Source organism: Papio anubis, chromosome 11, assembly GCF_008728515.1.
Source record: "Papio anubis isolate 15944 chromosome 11, Panubis1.0, whole genome shotgun sequence".
NCBI lineage: Eukaryota > Metazoa > Chordata > Mammalia > Primates > Cercopithecidae > Papio > Papio anubis.
Window position 1 is genome coordinate 7,147,968 of NC_044986.1, and position 21,530 is coordinate 7,169,497.

At 42.8% G+C, this 21,530-nt stretch overlaps 1 protein-coding gene across 3 annotated transcripts in view; it reads left to right on the top strand.

The window, feature by feature from the left end:
• Positions 1–21,530, top strand: part of ADAM12 (ADAM metallopeptidase domain 12) — a 374,618-nt gene that overhangs the window by 198,165 nt on the left and 154,923 nt on the right. The window contains exon 1 of one of the 3 annotated variants that reach the window (XM_031652575.1): positions 16,521–17,622. The exons of 1 other annotated variant lie outside the window; for it this stretch is intronic. The gene's annotated coding sequence lies outside the window, so the exon portion shown is untranslated. Of the gene's footprint in view, positions 1–16,520; positions 17,623–21,530 lie in introns of those variants that run through there. One more of the 3 variants, XM_031652576.1, reaches the window with a different exon arrangement.

Consider the following 21,530-nt stretch of genomic DNA (forward strand, 5'->3'; position numbering starts at 1 on the left):
TCCAAAGTTGGAGATTGATCTAGCTAGTGACTGTGTGTCCTCAGGAAAGCATATTTGCTCACGATGACTCAGTTTCCCCATCTATAAAACAAAGATGGTAGTGCCTGCTTCCCAGAGCTGTTTGAGAGATCACAGAAAAATAATATGGATGAAAGTGTTGATTGCTGTCCATCCTGCGGAAATGTCCATTTCACAAGAAACTTAAAAGTCATCTTCTGTCCATCCGTGATGCATTCTGCTCCTTCTGGCCCCAGCCACCTCTGTCGTTGGTCTTCTCTGCTCTTGATGACCTGCTTCTTGCCCCCTCCCTAAGGCTCCAGCCCCTTCCTGTTGTCTGCTGGTCCAGATACTGTGTTATTCCTGCCCCCGTCTATGGCCCACTGACCCCACACTCAGCCAAATGCCACACAGAATGGCCTTTTCCATCTTCTCATTCATCTCCATATCCCTAGAACTACAAAATTGAGTGCAGAAATAAATGACTTTTGTTCAAGTGAATACAGTATGTTGGGCTGAACTTTTCTCTGGGACTCAGATGTTGCTCTGCTGTTTGAGGAGTTGGAGCGATAGCTCCAAGGGAAGCCAAAGCTCTTCCATTCAGATTACTGCCCAGCCAGACAGACCCAGACAGAAATTTTCCTTCAAGCAAGCACCAATTGCTCCACATTGCCATTCTCCAGCAATAGACTCTTCCTTCGTGGCTAAATGGTCCCCTCAAAGGTCACAGTCGCTAAGCATATTGATTGATAGGATTTTTCTGCCCCGTGGGAATTGCAACATGGCGAACCTAGTGACTGAACACTGTACACTGTCCAGTTAGAATAGCAGTCAGGGACGACACAGAGATGGGTTTCCTGAGGCATCCCCACCGGTGCCTACTAACGGGCACTCTTGCCACAGCCCTTGGGGACACAGGACAGGCACAGTGCCCTCTCTTACTGCTTTAACTCTCATTGGCCTGAGCGGTTGTCTTTCCAGGTAGACGTCAGTGACTTCTAGCAACAGCACAAGTCTAGACAGAACATTTAAACCAAATGTCATCAAACTTTGTAATTACAAGTGACGTTTTTGGTCATCTAGTTTGTTTCCCTGGCTAATCTTCAAATATTTTTGAAAACATTCCCTCAGGAGTTGATTCATACCTGGGGCCAGGGGAATGTGCTCTCATTTGAGACGGTCTGTTTCCTGAGACAGTCATGATGATGGTAAAATTATTGCTTGTATTGGGCCGCCCAGGCCGGTGTAGCTCCAGCCACTGTGCGTTGGTCTGCTCTTTCTCACTCAAATCGTCTCTTGTTTCTCTAATTGTTCCCCATGGGATGGTGTGTCTTATTTTCTGGCCATCCTAGATGTTGTCCCCCAAATGCACTGTTGCTTGTCAAACTCCATCTTTTGGGAAGCTTTTTTTGCTATAGTTTCCCCTTGTAATCTCACACATTAAGCATATAATAGACCACAATTGGCCCCATTATGTACTTTCTAAAAATTACTTTCCCTCTATCCAAAAAAAACAGATGTTAACCAAAATCAAGATATTCCAGCAACCCTTGACTCTTGCAAAGTGGGAGCATTGTATTCAGAAAGGGATGCTATCATTTGCCCCTCTAAGACTATCAGAGTCATTTCACTAAGACCATAGGGCATAGCCCTGCCTAGCACAAAGAAATTCCACAAAAGAAAGTTGAAGAGTAAGCTCAGACCCTTTTTATTTTACACCATTGTTAAAAAATGAAAATATATTTGAAAAATGCAATGCAATAGCAACATCTTTCTTTCTTCGTGGACATCAAAACGAAAGAATTTTGTGACTTAGAAGACAGATGAAGCAACAACCCCACAGCTTTTGTTACCCATAGAGGTAAGCCAGGACCCAGCCTTATACTACAAAATCCAGACCATGTGCAAGATGGTCCTGAAAGGATATATGGCCCCGAAAGGGAGAAAAAATAGACTCCAACCCATGCTTTCATGAGATGGGTAGATTTAATCCAATGAGATCGTGGTCAGGGTACCATGTTAGCTTGGTCTCTAAATCCATCAGGATGTGCCCTTTCCACCCCAGTTTTCCCCATACAGGATGGTGATGGTCACTGAAGTCTTGATTCCAGTCCTCATGGAGCCCCGAAGAAATAAGGCAGGGCTCATGGTGTCCTCATACCCTTGTTGTACACTTGCAGAGAAAGGGCAGGATTTGAACTCTGGTCCTCTCAGGTGGATCTTGTGTATGTTCTGCTGCTGTGTGCTGGGTTCATTTTTCCTGCAACATGGTTGTCAACAGACCAAGCACAAACACAAGAGACAGAACTGAAGCGTGGCAGCTGACGGAAAGGTCTTCAGGTTGTGAAGGTGCCCAAATACTAAATTTTTGACGAAACCATAAAAAATTGAACTTTAGCACTGAATCCCTTAATTCTAGTCTAGAAAATGTCATCTGCAATCTGCGAAATGTGGTACAGCTTTTGCCACTTCATCATAAAAACTGGAGTACTTAAGTCTAAATAAATTATATTTGGAAGACTAATGTACTAATGAAGGTTTAAGCGTGAAATCCAAGCAGGATTAACAAGCTTTGCGCCATATTAAAAATTTGAGATCACTTTTATGTAACACTCAAGAGCTGGAGGCTTTCTGTCGAGCATTCTTTTGTTATGAAAAATAATAAAACCTGTGAGAGGTTAATTTGTTCATATTAATATTATCTAAAAGTTGCTGATATCACAAAACCAAATGTAATGGCACCGAAATATCACTTTGCATTTCACTTCTATCTGGTAGTTCAATTCTGCTACGCTCTGGATTGACACTGGGAAGACCCAGGGTACTGGAGGAGAAGAAGGTGTTGAATGCGTCTTGGAAGGGGCTGAAATATTTCTGCTTTCAATGGGACACAGTCTTGGTTCTGGTACACATTTGGTAGGACTAGGTCCATATTCCTTGGCTCAGAATTATGATGTTAATAGATATTTCACACTCTTTTGAAGAAAATCAAGTAAAATATAAGGATCATAATAACGTAAGAAAAGAATATTAGATATTTCATTGTGTTACATAAGCATTTATTAAGTGTGGATTTGGGAAACGTGCCAAGTTTTTAGTGTTCGTCACAGAATTCAGTAATAGATTCTTCTGCAGTTACACGTAAATCACCATTGACATCTCCGTGTTTGGATTTCAAAACCTTCTATAATTTACTCACATTTCCATCCATTCATGACACTGTCAGTGGGCGCCCACTGTGTGGCTCTAGGAGAAAAGATGTCATGGGTTCCTGTGGTTGTACTTTGGGGAAAATGAAGCCATGACTCTGAATTTGTCACTGTCGTTCTCAAAGCACTTAGGATAATGTGTGGGAACAGAAAAGACATCCAAAAAACATTTATGTGAATTAAGAAATTTTTTTTTAGAAGTACAGATGACATGTTCACTTATCAGCTGTGCCTTCAAAAAGCCTGCGCTTCACCACTTGCCCCACATGGCTGTTTCACCTGTTCTGCTTTTTTCAGGATGGTGTGTAAATGGCATGGCAGGAGGTGAAGCTCACCTGTCTGCGGTAGCCATCCTGGGACTGGGCGAGGTGTTTTACAACGTGACGCCCTGCTCACACACTGGTGGTGTTCTAGTGCAGTGGTCCCCAACCTTTCTGGCACCAGGGACCAGTTTTGTGGAAGACACTTTTTCCATGGAATGGGGTTGAGGGGGTGGTTTGGGGATGATTCAAGCTCATTACGTTTATTGTGCACTTTATTTCTATTATTATTACATTGTAATACATAATGAAATAATTATACAACTCATAATATGCAGAATCAGTGGGAGCCCTGAGCTTGTTTTCCTGCAACTAGACAGTCCCATCTGGGGGTGATGGGAGGCAGTGACAGATCACCAGTCCTTAGATTCTTGTAAGGAACACGCAACCTAGATCCCTCGCAGGCGCAGTTCACAATTGGGTTTGAGCTCCTGTGAGAATCTCATGCTTCTGCTGATCTGACAGGAGGTGGAGCTCCAGCAGTAATGTAAGCAACGAGGAGTGGCTGTAAATACAGATGAAGCTTCACTCACCTCCTGCTGTGTGGCCCAGTTCCTAACAGGCCACAGACAGGTATCGGTCTGTGACCCAGGGGTTGAGGACCCCTGTTCTAGTGGATTACACACTTGCATGCCAGGAGACGGGAAGATTAACTCTTCTTATGTTAATGCAAATCCCCGTTTTCCTGAGAATTAGACTGGGGGTCATCCAGATAGAAGAGATACTAGGGAAGCAAAACCCTCTGGTACACTCCTCAAACCCACCTCTACTGACCTCACGGATGCTTATTTCTGCCCCAGCATGGTCAATATTTGCTTTGAATCCCTTCAGCAACTTGCATGAAGTCTGGGTTCTTCACATCCTGGCGCGGGCTCACTCACTCTCGCGCTCTCTCCCTCTCTCTCTCTCTCATGTGCCTGATAAGTCCTATACCTCCAGTGACATTTTAAACTTCCCCAAGGCAGAATCTGATATTTTCATGCTTTTACGTCTTTTGTCTACAAAGGATACTTTGAAAAGATCAAGAATTTAATAAACTTTCATTAAATAAGTGAACACATCCAGAAGAAAAATTTATAGTGGGTGTTTTTTGTTTTGTTTTGCTGGACAAATCTGGGTCCCTGGTTAAGGAAATTCCATTTGTACCAGACTATAAATGTGTTTTAAGTCCCTTAATGTTTTTTATTAGATGTCTTTAGGTCTTAGACGCTGCAAATAAGTATGCTGTGCTGTGATAGAAATCTGACCATCAATATCAGACTTCTGATTGTACCACATACTCCCTCTACATGTTTGTGGTTTTGAAATATAATTCTGACAAGGCATGTCAAAGGAAACTTGCCAGCCACCAGGCAGAGGGGCACCTGGCAGCAGGGCCGCTGTTTTCTGGTATGCCATCCGTCAGTGGCTACTTCCTGGGATGCGCTGCCTTGCCAGTGCTGTGTGAGGGTGAACTGCTGTCTTTATTTGTTTCCCTAATCATGTGCTTTACATGTCTTCTGAAGGATTATATGTCCTCTGCTTCCATCCAAGAGACAAAGACATTGTGTAGGCAGTGGACTGATGGTCACTGACCGGGCTATGCGATTAAAGACCCCAGAAATCATGTAATCTCCCAGTGGATCTCAGCTCTTTCCACACCAGGAGGGGCTCCTGCAGCTATTCATCAGTCCAGAAGGACTGCCCCTGAAGGCCTGATCTTCTGACCGTCAACAGCTGGCTTGCTTCCAGAAGAGGTGGTATAATGCCAGTGAAGGCAAACACAAAGCTGCAATTTTAACCAACTGAGAAATGGAGGTGGAATCCCACAGCATGCCTGTCTTCTGCCTCTCTGAGACCTTCCTCTGAAGGTTGTTCTTTCATTCGCTTGCCCCATTTGTCTTTCACTGCCCAACATGGCACCTGACACTTAGCAGCCTCATAATTAATGCTTCTTGAGTGGTTGGATGACTGAATGTGTGGATGGCTAGGTGGGTGGACAGATATGTACACAGATACTATATTTACGAAATAGTAGTAATCACGAATTGAGTAGGACATAGTATCATGTAATATATATCAGTATAACTATAAAACTATCAATATAATTATTATAATTATTTTGAGGCATTCATAAAGCTATGATCAAAATCCCAGTGTAGGCTTGGCATGGTGGCTCACGCCTGTAATCCCAGCACTTTGGGAAACCTAGGGGGTGGATCACTTGAGGTCAGGAATTCGAGATCAGCCTGGCCAACATGGTAAAACCCCATGAAAATACAAAAATTAGCTTAGCGTGATGGTACTTGCCTGTAGTCCCAGCTACTCAGGAGGCTGAGGCAGGAGAATCACTTGAACCCAGGAGACGGAGGTTGCAGTGAGCCAAGAGCATGCCACTGCACTCCAGCCTGGGCAACAGAGGAGACTGTGTCTCAAAAAAAAAAAAAAAATCCCTATGTAGCACAAGCTGCTTTTATATCTGCTAGATTCTTTATTAGTATTTATATTAATCAGCTAGTATAACATTGTCCATGAAATAGCATTGACTGTTGAAATTATCAGGCTAAAAGCAATATCTGAACTTTCCTCATTCAGACTTGTACTTCTTCCTCTTCTAGAATGTGTGTGGCTGATTGTTAAATAATGAAAGTGTATTAGTATAATTGCGGTAACGATGGCCCTCTCTCCAGAAGCACAGTGCCACGGTGGGAAATGAAAATCAACAACATAACACATTTGCTCTTCATTAACTTCCTTTCTAAGAAGCTTCTTTGTACGTGATAAGGTTTTGTAACTGAAGAGGGAAAAGGATCGATAACTTCCAATGCAAAAGCAAATTAAAACTTCATAAATATTTATATGAGGAAAAGGAGGCACTTCTGCTGCTTGGTTAAATCCTTTTGGAACAGGTGCTAGACAGACAGACACTGGGGCTTATCTCTTTTTGTAGAAAAAATAAAAGATGCATACTGTCGGAATTATCAAGCTTACCTTTTACGTTCAGGTTTCTCATACTCTCTTCGTTTAACATTTCAGTGCTTTTTCATGAGCATAGCAATAAACGTTACATGCCACCCATGTACAGAGATCACACGAACACATGAGAGTGCCGAGTCAACCTCATGGCTCCTGAGGTCGGTTGCTGGAGGGCCCCTCCAGAATCACAGAGCCTGGCTCTCGAGCTCTTGAATGCGGAATACTTGGGAAGGTTTTCCTTAGCTGTTGCTCAGAACTTGACCTCTGTAGTCAGAAAGCTCAGATTCAAACCTTAATTCAGCTGGTTACTAAGTGGATGACCTTCAGGACATTCTTGATCTGCATTCATCTTCATGTGTCAGTTTGGATATTAGTAGCACCTGGGGTTGTTGGAAGATTAAAAACTGCTTCATACAGTACCTGGGACATGGCCATCATCCCAAATAATTACTGTTCTTCTGATGATATTGTCTGTATTGTATCAGTATTATATGGATGGGTATTGTATGGCTGTTGTAGCCTAATAATAGTTTTATTTGAAGAATAAGTTGGGTTTTTTTGCATTGGTTTATTGTAAAAATTGAGAAATACCTTCTTTGAAGGCAAACAAGAAGACTCAGGAGAAACATCGGTGTGCGGTCATCACATCCAGGAAGCTTTCCTTAGCTCTCACTCCCGTCTCTATTCTGCCTGCCTAGTGACAGCAGACTACTTCCTCTTTCAACCTTGCATGCCATGCATGAACTGCTGTCCCAGCATCGATAACTATTTATTTATACTTATTTACTGCTTGGTCACCGCCACGAGACCAGAAGGACCCTTGAGTACGTGAACCATGGTCTAACCCATGTTTGTTTCCCCAGTACCCAGCCTGGCATTTATAGGCACTCAGTGTTTATTGAATTAATTAACAAATTAATCCTAGATCACCTACATAATGTTGAACATAGTCAAAAGACAGGCAGGTAGTACCTGTGACTCAGTAACATTTTTTAGCATCCAAAAGGTGTGACCCATTTTTCTTCACAAGGTCAAAACAGTTCTAAATTGCATGAACTTTTTCTCTAGAATTGACTTTGTTTTATCGGAGTGGCCGTTACCACTCTTGGTGGAAGAAATAGAAATTTGGTTCTGACCAATCAGACCAGCTCGTTTTGAGCCCAATGTGTAAAGAAAGTGGTGCCAATTGATTGTATCCTGTGTGATGACTTGATTGCAAACACAAGAAGCCAGAATTGAAACAGACTGAAAGCACAGTTACCTGCAGTGGCTCTAATGCTAACTACAGAGGTGCCAGAGCAAACAGCAGAGGGGGAGGAGGAGCAGCTAACCTGCTTCATTTAACCAATATTTACGAAAACTTTGGGCACAGCCGATGGGAGATTCCCACACACTCCACTTTTGTTCATGAAATAAACTGCACAGTCACATTGATAGGGGCTGCTTGAGTGCATTTTTTTCTTTTTCTTCTTCTTCTTTTTTTTTCTTTTTAGTTAAGAGTCTCTCTCTGTCACCCAAGCTGGAGTGCAGTGGCATAATCTTGGCTCACTGCAACCTCCGCCTCCTGGGTTCAAGCAATTCTCCTGCCTCAGCCTCCCGAGTAGCTGGGATTACAGGCGTGCGCCACCACACCTGGCTAATTTTTGTATTTTTAATAGAGATGGGGTTTACACCACGTTGGCCAGGCTGGTCTTGAACTCCTGACCTCAGGTGAACCACCTGCCTTGGCCTCTCAAATGCTGGGATTACAGGCGTGAGCCACTGCGCCCGGCCTGCTTGAGTGGATATTGACAGCTGTGTGTCATGTTTTCCAGTTCACATGCAATGGAGACATTTGCTCGTTTCCTTTTCTACAAAGTACCTTTTCTACAAAATGCTCTCGGAAGAAGTGTTTTGGTTTCATCTTTTTGTCTCCTTTGATTTTTTTTCTCTCTGAAGCCTGTTTCTGTTGTGTTCTAGTACTTTCAGTCTCATAAAAGGGTAAGAAATAAACAATTATTTTTACAAGCATACAAAGAAATATATTGCTCTTTTATATGAAAGAGAGTTTGACAATTTGTGTAACGTTTCAATTGCTACTTATAAAACTATCTGAAAGATGGTTATCCAAAAAAAGGAAAAAGGTGTCCTCCAATGAGGACTAAGGTAAGCCAAAAAGGAAATATAAGTATTTCTCAATTTTCCTACATGTTTTATTGATTTGAGTTTAACGTGCAAAATTCTCTTTATAAAAAAAATGTGACTTGATAGCAGAACACATGTGTAACAAACTAAATTCCTCTGGTAAGAAGCTTTGTAACTACAATGTGGGAATTTTTTTTTTTGACTATTTGAGACCATGTTTATTCTCTACATAAGAGAATAGATCCCATTTCTATAGAAAGGAGTTTTTAAATGACTGTGATGATTGACTTTGTCTAATGTAGACGCTAAGAGCTTAACAGACAGCCATTTTCACATCAATGATCGCATAAATAAGACACAAAAACTTTCCCGGTTATTGTTTTAAAAAATTCCAAAAAATTAGGTTAGAGACTAACATTTTATTCAGAATTGAGGTTAATAAGCTAAGTTAAATGAGTGCTTGGAGATTGCTCGCTAATGAAGCTGAACAAAGATGCCAGAGGCTTGAGTGACACATTGCTTGCTCCAGCTACCTCCCTTCAAATGCAAAGCCTTTCTTTCTTTTTGGCCAAAAGCCTGATAATGAAGAAGCACTTCAACTGCAGTTAATTCCCATTCTCGTTTGCAATGCAAGAAAGCAGGGGCAACTCTTGATTGTATTATTTAACTTTATCTTGAATTCACTGCATTGGATTCATTTGGGTTTTTTTGTTCATTTGCTGATTTGTATCTGCATTCTTCCCACATTCTTAAACCAAAATGTTGTTTACTTTTGTCTTTTAAATAACCAAAACCAAGCAAAACAAAATCGATTCCTATCATCATCACAAATCTTCAGTAGGAAACCTTGAAACAGATTCTGGAGTCAGACTGATTGAGGTCCCAGTCCGGGATCTCTGATGTATTAGCTGTGTGGTCTTAAGCCACGTAATCTCTTTGTGTCTCAGTTGTCTGTTCCGCAAAATGGTCAGATTCGTGAGACCTTCTAGGTCTTTTTACGTACTAAGTGAGAGAGTTGCTTATTAAATATTAGCATGACACATAGCAGGGGTTCAGTAAATAGTGGCCATCGTCGTTATTCTGTAATTATCAGTGTTCCACATCCCACTGGCATCAAATCTCCTGTTTCTCATCTCATTACTTTTTTTTTTCCATTTACAATCCAATGTTATCTTCTGTTTTCCTCCTAGGTAAAGTAATTCTCCATTTTTCTTAGTCTTTTCTTGACAGCCTGGCCCCTCCTTTCATAAAAGGCTCTAATAGACATTTCCCATAGCACACCTGCAGCCATGTACAGCCATAAATGAACAATACCGAGTGCGTTACGACCAGGAAACCTTTGTGTGTGTGTGTGTGTGTGTGTGCCGCGCACGCACACAAACACATACTTTGGCACACTCCTGCTTAAAAAAATGACACAATGACAGATTCACTATGGCTGTATTCAAACAGGGCAGCTCTGTTTCAAATGAAGGGAGCCCTTTTCTGAAAGTTCAGGAGTCACAGTTGCCAATTTCTCTCTATACTTTTTTTCTCCCTCAGGCTTTGGCAGTAAACCCTTAGAGGGAAGCTCCTGCAGTCCCCGGACATCACATGGAAGAGTCACCTGCCATTTAACCACACATGTCTCCACGCTTTAGGAGACAATGAGAGATTTTGTTCAGAGCCGTTAGGAATTAAGTTTTTATTTGAATTTATTTTTATAAGGTCATTATTTTTAGGCTAAAAGATGATCATAGTTTAGTTACACTGTTGCTTCCTGTGCCATTGAAACAAAACAATCGCATCACTCTGTGACATACAAATAATATGGGATGTACTTGATTTCACTATTTACTTATTCCGAGCACAAGATAGACTCTGCCCTAGATGAGAGATTCAGAGTTCTTGCAATGGCAGTGTCTTGCCATGTCTGGTTTTATATTTCCTCTCCTCATCATGTGTCTTAAATGTCACCTAGTGTCTTTATTTAAAATGACAGTAAACTCTATTTCATATCACCTGTAAATGAATGCCCTCGGAGGCCTCATGATAATTAATCCCACCCTGAAGGATTCCAAAGCCAGGATTTGGAATCATGGCCTTGGCCAAGAGCAACGTGTACCCTCTTGGTGAGTTGTGAGCTCCTTGAAGGAAAGGCCGCAGGGCCAGAGAAGGCCTTGAACGCATGTTAATTCATGGTATGTTTTCCATCCGAGTCCCTGAGAATATTCTTTCCTTGGGATCATTCGGAAGTTGTTATGTGTGCTCAGTAACTTCCCCGAACTCAGTGCCTGGTCCGTTTTGTTTTATTAGCCGCCTGGTTCTCTGACCCCCTGAGGACCGCGGTGACCTGACTCTCTTGGAACAGTTCTTTCTCTGTGGTGTGCAGGGTGAGGGCGAGGCAGCCTTTCTTTATGCTGAGCTAGCACACCCAGAATGTTGATTTCCATCACACAGCTTCAGGGAGAGACCTTACGAGACCCATATTTCCAAAAGAGGGGAACGGCAGATCCCACCTGCGTCTGGGGGCTTAGATGCTGACTGGGCTGTCTTGCGTGAGGCTTGAACCCCCAGGGAAGTCCAGAGTGGTAAGGGAGAGCCTTTCCCCTCCCTCCAAGAGCAGCTGGCAGGGCGGCCACTGGCTGGGCTTCTTTTGCAATGTGCAGTGGGAGCCCCTGCTCTTCTGTGCAGTCCGATGGAACGAGCAAACTCTTTCCCAGCTCCCCGCAGCACAGCTCTTACGTGGCACCCGCATCGTATCACGTCCCTCTCTCGCCACTCGAATGAAACAACTAGGTTATGCTTCAGAACTCCTCGTACTGTTCCTCGATTGTTTTTGATGAGAGAAAAAAATGTAGGGCATGTATAGGCAGTTTCCAAAGCAAGTCATGTACACAGAAAAAGGAAAATCGACTCGATGCTGGGTTTTTTTGGCACTCACCACTGACTGTTTTAGAAACATATGTTTAGAATAAAACCTGTAGAAATCTCTTCTTGGTGTGCCAATGGTTTGCCTGTTTTGATTTTTATTTTCCGAGCAATTGTGATTGTTACGAGTAAATAATAATAATATTTTGTAAGGTTGCCCCCCCAGCAGGCAGGCCATCATGGAGGTGAGTTGCAACTCCTGGCACCTGGCTGTGTGGCCCAGTGGCCTCCGCATACACTGGTCTCCTGGTGCTGTGTGTGTCTCTGGGCGGCGTTCTTCGCTTATTTGTAAATGCTCCACCTCCTCGTGTGTGCCGTGCCGTTCAGCTTGGCTGCAGGTCCCTGTGAAGCCATTGTTTCTGGCTATTCTCGCAGGATTGTGGCTCTGAAGGTGGTCCCAAGGAAATAGCAGACAAACTCAAAATTGTTTTAATAAAAAGGGGTGAGGACTGTGGTCTTCAAATATGTCATTATCATAGGAGATAAAAGCAGTGGAAATGTCTCATTCCAAGAGACTAGGGGTAGTGAGTATAAAGTAAAGGGCATGGGGAGATGGAATGCCTAAAACCATCTTGTGGTAGATGGTGGCACCACCCCGAACAGGGTAAAAAACATGCAATTGTATACCTTCAGTGGGCAAGTTGTCTGGTGCGGGAACCGTGTCTTAAAGTTGTTAATAAAAAGATAGGGGAAAATGGACACGACACCGTAATGCACGCCCTGGCCCTGGACTGAACTCGGCCGGGGAGAAGGAAAGACAGGCTGCAAAGCTCACAGCTGGGTCAGGGAGAGCCTTGGGTGTGGCTGAGAAGTGAGGGACTGCCTGGATGTGACATTTGCTGACTTGGATAGCCGGGCCATGATGTGTAGGAGAATATGTGCTTATGGGAAATATGCAATGAAGTATTTGGTGGTTAAGGGCCATGTTGTATATCACTTATCCTCAGATGGTTTAGGAAAAACACTGTGTGTGTTTGTAAAGATTGGTGGGCGGGCAGTGGGGGGAATTGTAAAGATTGGTGGGTGGGCAGTGGTGGGAAAGGGTAGGAGGGGAACAACGCATAAAGCAAATGGAATAAAATATCGTCCCAGCTACACAGGAGGCCGAGGCAGGAGAATCGCTTGAACCCAGGAGGCAGAGGTTGCAGTGAGCCAAGATCATGCCACTGTACTCCAGCCTGGTGACAGGGTGAGACTCCATCTCAAATGAAAAAAAAAAAAAAAAAAAAAAGATGAACAACAGATGAATCTGGATAAAAGATGTATAAGTGTATATATATGTTGTTTGTATGATTTTTATTTTTGCAATTTTTCTGCAAGTTTGAAATTATTTTCAAATATTAATGCTCTTTTTGTTTTCTTTTGTTTTTTAATGCACATTCCTGGTCCCCAGGCCCCTGCGATGCTGACTCCCTGGGCCTGAGGTGGTTCCCAACACCAAGGTCCCAGACCAGCCTGAGAAATTCTCTGGAGATGGGGCCCCTGGTCTCGGAGCCCCAGGCAGACTCTGCTATACTCCTCAGGAAGATTTTCCAAACCACAAAAGAGACTGAATTAGCGTTGTGATTTTTCACACTTTTGTTCCTCCATTGACTTTAAAACTTGTACTCTGAAACTTAAAAAAAAAAAAAAATCTATATTCAAAAGAAGAGAAAATAGTATATTAATCCCTCCGACATACCAGCAGTTCTCAACTGAGGGCGGTTTTGCCCCACAGGGGACAGTTGGCCATGTCTGGGGACAGTTTTGGTTGGGAGAAGGTTACTGGCATCTCGGTGGTGGAGGCCAGGGATGCTGCTAAACACCCTCATTACACAGGACATCCCCCCAGCACAGAATCATCTGCACCGAATGTCAGCTGAGCTGAGGTTGAGAGACCCAGATTCAGCCGGTGTTAAGATTTGCCGCATTTGCTGTTTCTGTGGTTCTCCCTTTTCTGACATCACCTCTAACAGACTTCATGCCATTGCTCCTCTTAACCCTTCAATTTGTGTTTTTATTGTTATTATACTTTAGGTTCTGGGGTAAATGTGCAGAACGTGCAGGTTTGTTACATTGGTATACATGTGCCGTGGTGGTTTGCTGCACCCATCAACCCGTCGTCTACATTAGGTATTCCTCCTAATGGTATCCCTCTCGTAGCCTCCCACCCCGCGAGAGACCCTGGTGTGTGATGTTCGCCTCCCTATGTCCATGTTTTCTCATTGTTCAACTCCCACTTATGAGTGAGAACATGTGGTGTGGGTTTTCTCTTCTTGTGTTAGTTTGCTAAGAATGATGGTTTCTAGCTTCATCCATGTCCCTGCAAAGGACACGAACTCATCCTTTTTTACAGCTGTGTAATATTCCATGGTGTATATGTGCCACATTTTCTTTATCCAGTCTATCATTGATGGGCATTTGGGTTGATTCCAAGTCTTTGCTATTGTGAACAGTGCTGCAGTAAACATACATGTGCACGTGTCTTTATAGTAGAATGATTTATAAGACTTTGGGTATATACCCAATAATGGGATTGCTGGGTCAAATAGCATTTCTGGTTCTAGATCCTTGAGGAATCACCACACTTTTCTTCTACAGTGGTGGAACTAATTTACACTCCCACCAACAGTGTAAAAGCATTTCTGTTTCTCCACATCCTCTCCATCATCTATTGTTTCCTGACTTTTTAATGATCGCCGTTCTAACTGCCGTGAGGTGGTATCTCATTGTGGTTTTGATTTGCATTTCTCTAATGACCAGTGATGATGAGCTTTTTTTGTATGTTTCTTGGCCACATACATGCCTTCTTTTGAGAAACGTCTGTTCATATCCTTTGCCCACTTTTTGATGGGGTTGTTTTTTCTCGTGAATTTCAAAATAACACACAGTTCCATTGTTACACCCAACAAAATTAGTGATGACTCCCCGGGACCCTCTAATAACCAGAGTCTGAATTCAGTTCCAGGTCAAACAATGCTCTGACCCATCGAGAACTGAAATGCAATTGTTTAATTTTGGAAATCTCTGCCTTTATGGGAAAGATAAAGGCAGTAACTCCACATTTTATCTACTTTCTGGTTGGATCCATTGCCTCAGTCTTTGAGTGTACAGGAGTGCACTTAATACATAGTTGTTTTCTGACCCCAAGAAGTGTTGATTAATTCAGTAAGTTTGGAGATCATAATAGTATTTTTTAAAATGAAACTATTAGAAGGGATTACTGAGGCTGATCATTATAAATTACATTTTTTAGTCATTAAATTGGGCCTCCCTCCTCCTCAACATATTAGCTATTTTTTTCCCCAGACACATGGAAAGCTTTCAGCTTCTAATGAAGAACTCCTTTCTGGAGCATGTTTCTAGAATATGAGTTTAGCAGCACACATGATGTCATCCTAATTCCCAACTTTGCGTGCAAGATTGTTGTGTGAAAATGAAACCATAAATCCCATCTGAATTCTACTTGCTGGGTCCTTTATAGGAAGTATTCTTCTGTTTTCCTTTTCTAAAGAAACCACAACAGTGTCATCTGAGTAACAGATCAATGGCTGGGGAGCCAGAAATACTGGAAGCATGTTTGTCTTTTTTCTGGCCAAAGTCCATCCAGAGAAGTGAAGTAATGTTTTGGGCTGGGTGCATTGAGTAGGTATCTGGTTTTGTCCCATACACAAGACACCTTGGAGACTTAGCAGTGAACAAGCCACAAGGAAAAGGTTCTAACTCTTAGCCTAGTGCTGTAAGATTGCTTGTTGCCTAATGCCAGCAGCTTTTTAAAAATGCAGTCCAAGTAAGTAATACATTAGAATGCCTGGACAGCAAATGAACTCTAAAGATTTCATAAATGTAATGAATTACTGCTTCAATCAAATATGAACCAACTAACCACCCCTGCCACGGTTTTTAACTAATTTTACAATTTGAGACCATGATGCTTATTAAAGATCTCTATTTTTCATGACCCAGGGTAATATTTTGTCGTGTATTGCATTACTTAACTAAATCAACAAGGTAATTCGTAAGAATTACCCTGCCTAGCCTAAGAATAATGAAAGCAACATAAAACATTCCCAACCATCATTCTGACTAAACTATTTAAGTGCTTATGGAAAATTAGCTGTTAGAATTAGCCGAACTCTTTTGTAACCTTAGAGGCTGGAATTGAATAAGAAATTAAGGCACGGGGGAAAATGTCCATTTACCCTTGGAGAGTCCACATGGAGGAAGCAAATAGTTCAAAGGCCCAGCTGTAAGAATATTGATTGGTGTGGTCTTTATCCTGGAGAGAGATCCATTGATGGATGGCCCACTGTCACTGGCATCTGTCCTTTGGTTCTTCTCTAGGGTTTTCGACAGCATTAGATCTTGATGCAAAACCCTCCCAGTTTTGTTTTGTTTAAGCCCAGTTGCTGATCAGATAGTAAATCAACTAAGCACCTGGAGAATCATTATTGGGAAACAGAAATATTCAGCATGGGTATTATAAGTACTTCTTGTTGTGGTTTCTTTAAAACAAAGAAAACAGAAGACTACTTCATATAAAGAACCCAGCAGCTAGAATTCAGATGGGATTAATGGTTTTATTTTACAATTTCATATTTTACAACCCTTCCTTGTCCCAGACGCGGTACTTTTCTAACAGCTCTGTGGCAGGCGGTGGTGTCTGCTTGGGGCTGGCACAACCCATGGCTTTTTTTGGATCCTCCTGACTCAGCCTGGGGGATCGGAGCAGACATACTCAGTGGGGCCTTCACAGGAAAGAGGGTGTGCTTTACCTGATTAGGCCTCTGTATGCCTGGGTTCACACACAGGGACCGCCCCACCCCCCGCCCTTTTTTTTTTTTTTTTTTTTAAAGGTAAAGACGTCCATTTCAAAATCCAGGCACATTTCATGGTAGCCTCAGCAAGAGGACCTGACCCGCGCCATGGGCCAGTTTAGAACTTCAGAAAGTGAAGGTCCTTTTCCCCGCCCCAGATCCCTCCTGGTGTCTATCTTCTGGCAGCGATGGTATGGAAATTTGCAGAGCATGACCCTGTTTGAGCAAGCAGAGAGGAACAAATTTGATCTAACACACATTCTGTGAGTTTGGTTCAATGTAGGTCAATTTTTAGGAGAGTCCAGCTGGCCAGTCTGCAAGTCTGCCAGGGAGCTGGCTGGCTGGCTGGCTTCCGCCACGGCCAAGAAAATCCCCTTCTGCCCCAAAGCACCAGTTAATACAAGTTCTTCACCGAGCTGGGTGGATGAAGGAAACAGGGCTGAAATGCATCCGGCTTTCAGTGAAACCACTTACCAGGTCATCAGCCCTGAAATCTTGCAGGAACCCCTGCTTTGGGCCGGGTGGAAGACGCCTGTCTGCACCAGAAGACTCTTGGATACCGGCTGGTGTGAGGAGAGGACACGCACACCAGGTCGTTTTATTTTTAAAGTGTAAAGCTGTGTGTCCAAGGAGTCAAAGGTGTTGGTTTAATGGTTCCAAATAAGTCGGCTAAACTATTTTTTTAATTCTGGAAGTTAAGCAAATGCCATTTGAAGATGTATTTTGTAAAGTATATTTTCTATTCTACCTGATGAACTAAAAACCAGATATATTTTAGGTGGTAGAACTTCTAAGGATCAATGTGTCTCTTACCAGTCAGTGTTTTGTGGGTTTTGGTGATGTTGGTGGTTTTATTGATTTATTTATTTTTCAAGTGGAAAGAACTCCTCGTATCCTAAAATAGCAGCAAGTCAATAATGATTCTATTATGTATGAGTGCTTTTGCCATATTTTTCTCATTCTCAGTTATTGCATTCATTCTACAAGTGTTTATTGAGCATCTGCTAAGTTACAGACATTAGTGTAAGGGCTGGGGAGGGACCCAAACAGACTCTGCCCTAATGGGGGAAACATACCTCAAATGACAGAGCAAATAAATGAGAAATGGCACCATGCGCTCAAGGAACGGGGCAGGACGTTGCAAGAGCAGCTAACAAGGAGAACCCCAGTTAGGAAGGGGCAGGCAGGGAAGATTGCTGCAGATGCTGTCATTTTGGATGAGGGTTACTAAGAGTTGGCCAGGCAGAGAAAGTGGAAAGAATGTTCCAGACCAAGATAAGAAGGGTGGTGGACTTGGGAAACCAAAGCAAGGTAACAGAGCCTAAGTGGGATGAATTGGGCAGGTAGAGGGGGTGGGCCTGGTCCACACTAAGGAATTTGTGTTTTGCTTTTTGGTTTTTGTTTTGTTTTGTTTTGTTTCCGAGACAGGGTCTCACTCTGTGGCCAGGCTGAAGTGCAGTGGCATGATCTCGGCTCACTGCAACCTCTGCCTCTCGGGTTCAAGCAAATCTCCTCCCTTCGCCTCCCGAGTAGCTGGAACTACAGGCACGTGCCACCACGCCCGGCTAATTTTTGTATTTTTAGTAGAGATGGGGTTTCACCATGTTGGCCAGGCTGGTCTTGAACTCCTGACCTCAAGTGATCTGCCCACCTCAGCCTCCCACAGTGCTGGGATTACAGGCGTGAGCCACCACATCCAGCCTTGCACTAAGGAATTGGAATTCTACTCTGGGTTCTGTAAGAAGAGTGCACTGTTTTAAGTGGAGAAGTGACATGATCCGTTTTTGTTTTAAAAACTTCACGCTGGCTGGTGTGTGAAAACGGACCTAAATGTTTCAAGAGTGAAAACAGGAGTCTGGCTGATCTATTATGGAAGGTTAGGGGAGGGGAAGTGGTGGCTGGGACCGGAGAAATGGTAGATGAGATGAATGGAAGCCAGAGGGCTTATTAATAATAATAATTGCTTCCATTTACTGAGTACATAATGTGGGTTCAGCCTGTTTATCATCTATAGCATAGATTAACTTCCCGTATAGTGTTCCTGTGAGGTAGGAGCTATCATTCCCATTTTAGGTGAGGAAACGCCAGCATGAGATCAGATTTCATGTTCAACGTCATAAAAGAAGAAAATGGCAGGATGAGATTTGTTCTTAACCACTGTTGCTATACTGCTGCTGGAGACATATTTGAAGGTAGATTGGTCTTCTTGTCCACATTTTATTACTGGGAAATGTATCAGCCAAACATTCTGCAGATACTGACTGAAAGCCTTTCGGAGCCAGGAACTGGCCTCGGAAGTGAGTAAGGAAGACCCCACCAGTTAGCCCAGCTGAAAAGGCGCCTCTCTCCACTTGAATCTTTTTGTACATGAGGTTCAGTTCATCAGTTAGGTAAATACATTCCTTAAAATAATCAACCACAAATTTTCTGGGACTGGAGGAGAGAAAGGTATGCTTTTCTATCCAACATGCATATGGCCAAGGGCTGGGTGTAAGATATGTTAGCATGTAACGACCCAAGCCCGTTGCCGCTGTAAGAGTGTGTGACCTTGAACACATTTCTTAACATTTCTGAGCCTCAATTCCTGTATCTATAAAATGGCCACATACCAACTCATAGTGTCATTATAAAGATGTAAAGAATCACCCGTTGTCACATGTCCTCCCACATCGTAGACCATGCGGATGCTTAAGGATCAGTGGCTAATAAATACCACTTGCAGTCCAGGACAAGAAGGGCAATTAGAAAATGAATTCGAGGTTCACTTTGCTTCTGGTCTGTAGATTATTTGCGGACGGTATGTGGCACTAATGAGTAAATATAAATGGGTTTGATTGTTCACTTGCATTATTGAATATTTCACGCACCTTTACGCGTGGAATAGTGTCAACTGATACACATAAAATGACTAAGGTGATTATTCTTCAGACTAGAGGCAAACAGAACGCCGATTTATACAGTTCCTCATTGTTCCTTTCAGTTTTGACCCATGGCAATAAGTGGGAAATAGATTCACCCAACTCACTCCAAATTCTTTATCATTGCTTTGAAAGACAGAGATTGCTACATTCAGTATAGTTGTCCCTTGAAAGGAATATGGGCAGAAAAGGCAAAAGTCAGAGTAAGGAGAAACAGAAGTCATACAAGCATAGCAATAAGAGCTCTGAAGTCGAAACCCCTACACAGTGCCAGCTATGTGACCCCGGCCAAGTCGCCTAACCTCTCTTTGCCTCCAGTGTCTCATGTACAAATAAGTACCTGCCTGCCAAGATTGTTGTAAAAGTTAAATTTAAAAATACACATAAAGTGCCTTTGCTTAGGAAGAGCTCAAATGAACGTTAGTGACTGATGCTGCTTAGTGACTGATGCTATTGCTACTGTTATAGCCAACTCTTGTTTTCTTAAAGGAAGAAGGAAAATTCTGAAGTTTAGGAGAAATGACTGTTTTACCTATGTTGGTTGAAACGTTTGAAGAATGCAACGTAAGCTGACCTACTATATCTACGCTTGCAATTGATTCTGAAAGAAGTGGGTGCAGGGCTTTACTGTCAGTGGAAGTAATTGTTTATTGGGTTTACAACTTTTCCCCGGTATCTGAGGCCCTATTTTATTTTATTTTTTTCTTAAAATTGTGTTACTGAAACTTGATAGCTCTCATACTAGGAACGCAGTCATGACACGTTAAAAACAGCCTGAGGCCGGGTGCGGTGACTCATGCCTGTAAACCCAGCACTCTGGGAGGCTGAGGCAGGCGGATCACAAGGTCAAGAGACCAAGACCATCCTGGCCAACATGGTGAAACCCCATCTCTACTAAAAATACAAAAATTAGCTGGGCGTGGTGGCACATGCCTGTAGTCTCAGCTACTCAGGAGGCTGAGGCAGGAGAATCATTTGAACTGGGTGGTGGAGGTTGCAGTGAGCTGAGATCTCATGCCACTACACTCCAGCCTGGTGACAGAACAAGACTCCATCTCAAAAAAAAAAAAAAAAAGCCTGAAACAGTATGTAAGTCCTCACCCAAGACTTGAAAACTGTATCTGGTTATTAAAAAGGGGAGAAAACAGCCCAAAGCCTTAAGACTGAGTCTCATGCCAGCTGGAGAGCTGCGAAGGCAGGAGCCCATCAGTTTCCACCTGCTTGTACATTTCAGCCAGTTGACAAGTCAGTCCTCCTGTTCTTATAGAGGCCTCCACTGAGTCTGCAGCAGTCCAAAGGGGTGAGCTCTTCGTTCATGAACAGATAGGCTCATCTGAACAGTCCCAAAAGACAATCATAACATCATGTCTCAGTGTGTCACATGATTTGACCCAAAACTCTGTGTATTTGTGACTTATAACGGAAGCAGTATATTAAGAAGTTATTTTGCAGGAAACTTTGTTGTCCCCTACAGCTTCCAAAATGCTGTATCAACAGTTTTATTTATTATAGTTTGTGAAACTAAATGAGAAAGAGCTGGGCAAGGAAGCTTTTTTTATTCCAGGGGAAAACAAAAGTTGTTTTGATCATTTTGGAAATTTTAGTAAAGGGAGAATAACATAAGAAAAATGGAATGTACGTGCTCCATTGTTCTTACAGATGTACAGTTTAAATAGTTAGGATCCCAAAATACTGAAATTATATCCAAAAATAAATCTGGATTTTGTAACAAAATTGAATTGTGTGTGAAGAGAAATAGCATAGCACCATGTTCAAGTGTCTCTTCCAACATGGAGGAAAAATTATTTCAGAAAAACACGGAATTTGATTTTTGCTGCTTTTTTTTTCAGACCGTCAGAACCATACACTGATGCTGCTTCCTGGGAAGGCAGTGTCGACCAGTGGTTAGGAGCAGGTGGGCTTTGGAGCCAAATAGAGTTGAGTTTAGTCTCCAGGGCTCAGCTGTGTGGCTTTGAACAAGTCACTTAACCTCTCTGAGTGCTTCCTCTTCCTTATCAGACAGGCAATTACAGTCCTTACCCTGCAGAGTCTCTTTCAAGATAAAGTAAGGCAGTGCATATTAAAAGTGAGTGCCCCCGGGTGGGCACGGTGGCTCATGCTTCTAATCCCAGCACTTTGGGAGGCTGAGACAGGTGTCAGGAGTTCAAGACCAGCCTGGCCAACACAGCGAAATCCCATCTGTACTAAAACTACAGAAAATTAGCCAGGCATAGTGGTGTGTGCTTGTAATCCCAGCTACTCAGGAGACTGAGGCAGGAGAATTGCTTGAGCTTGGGAGGC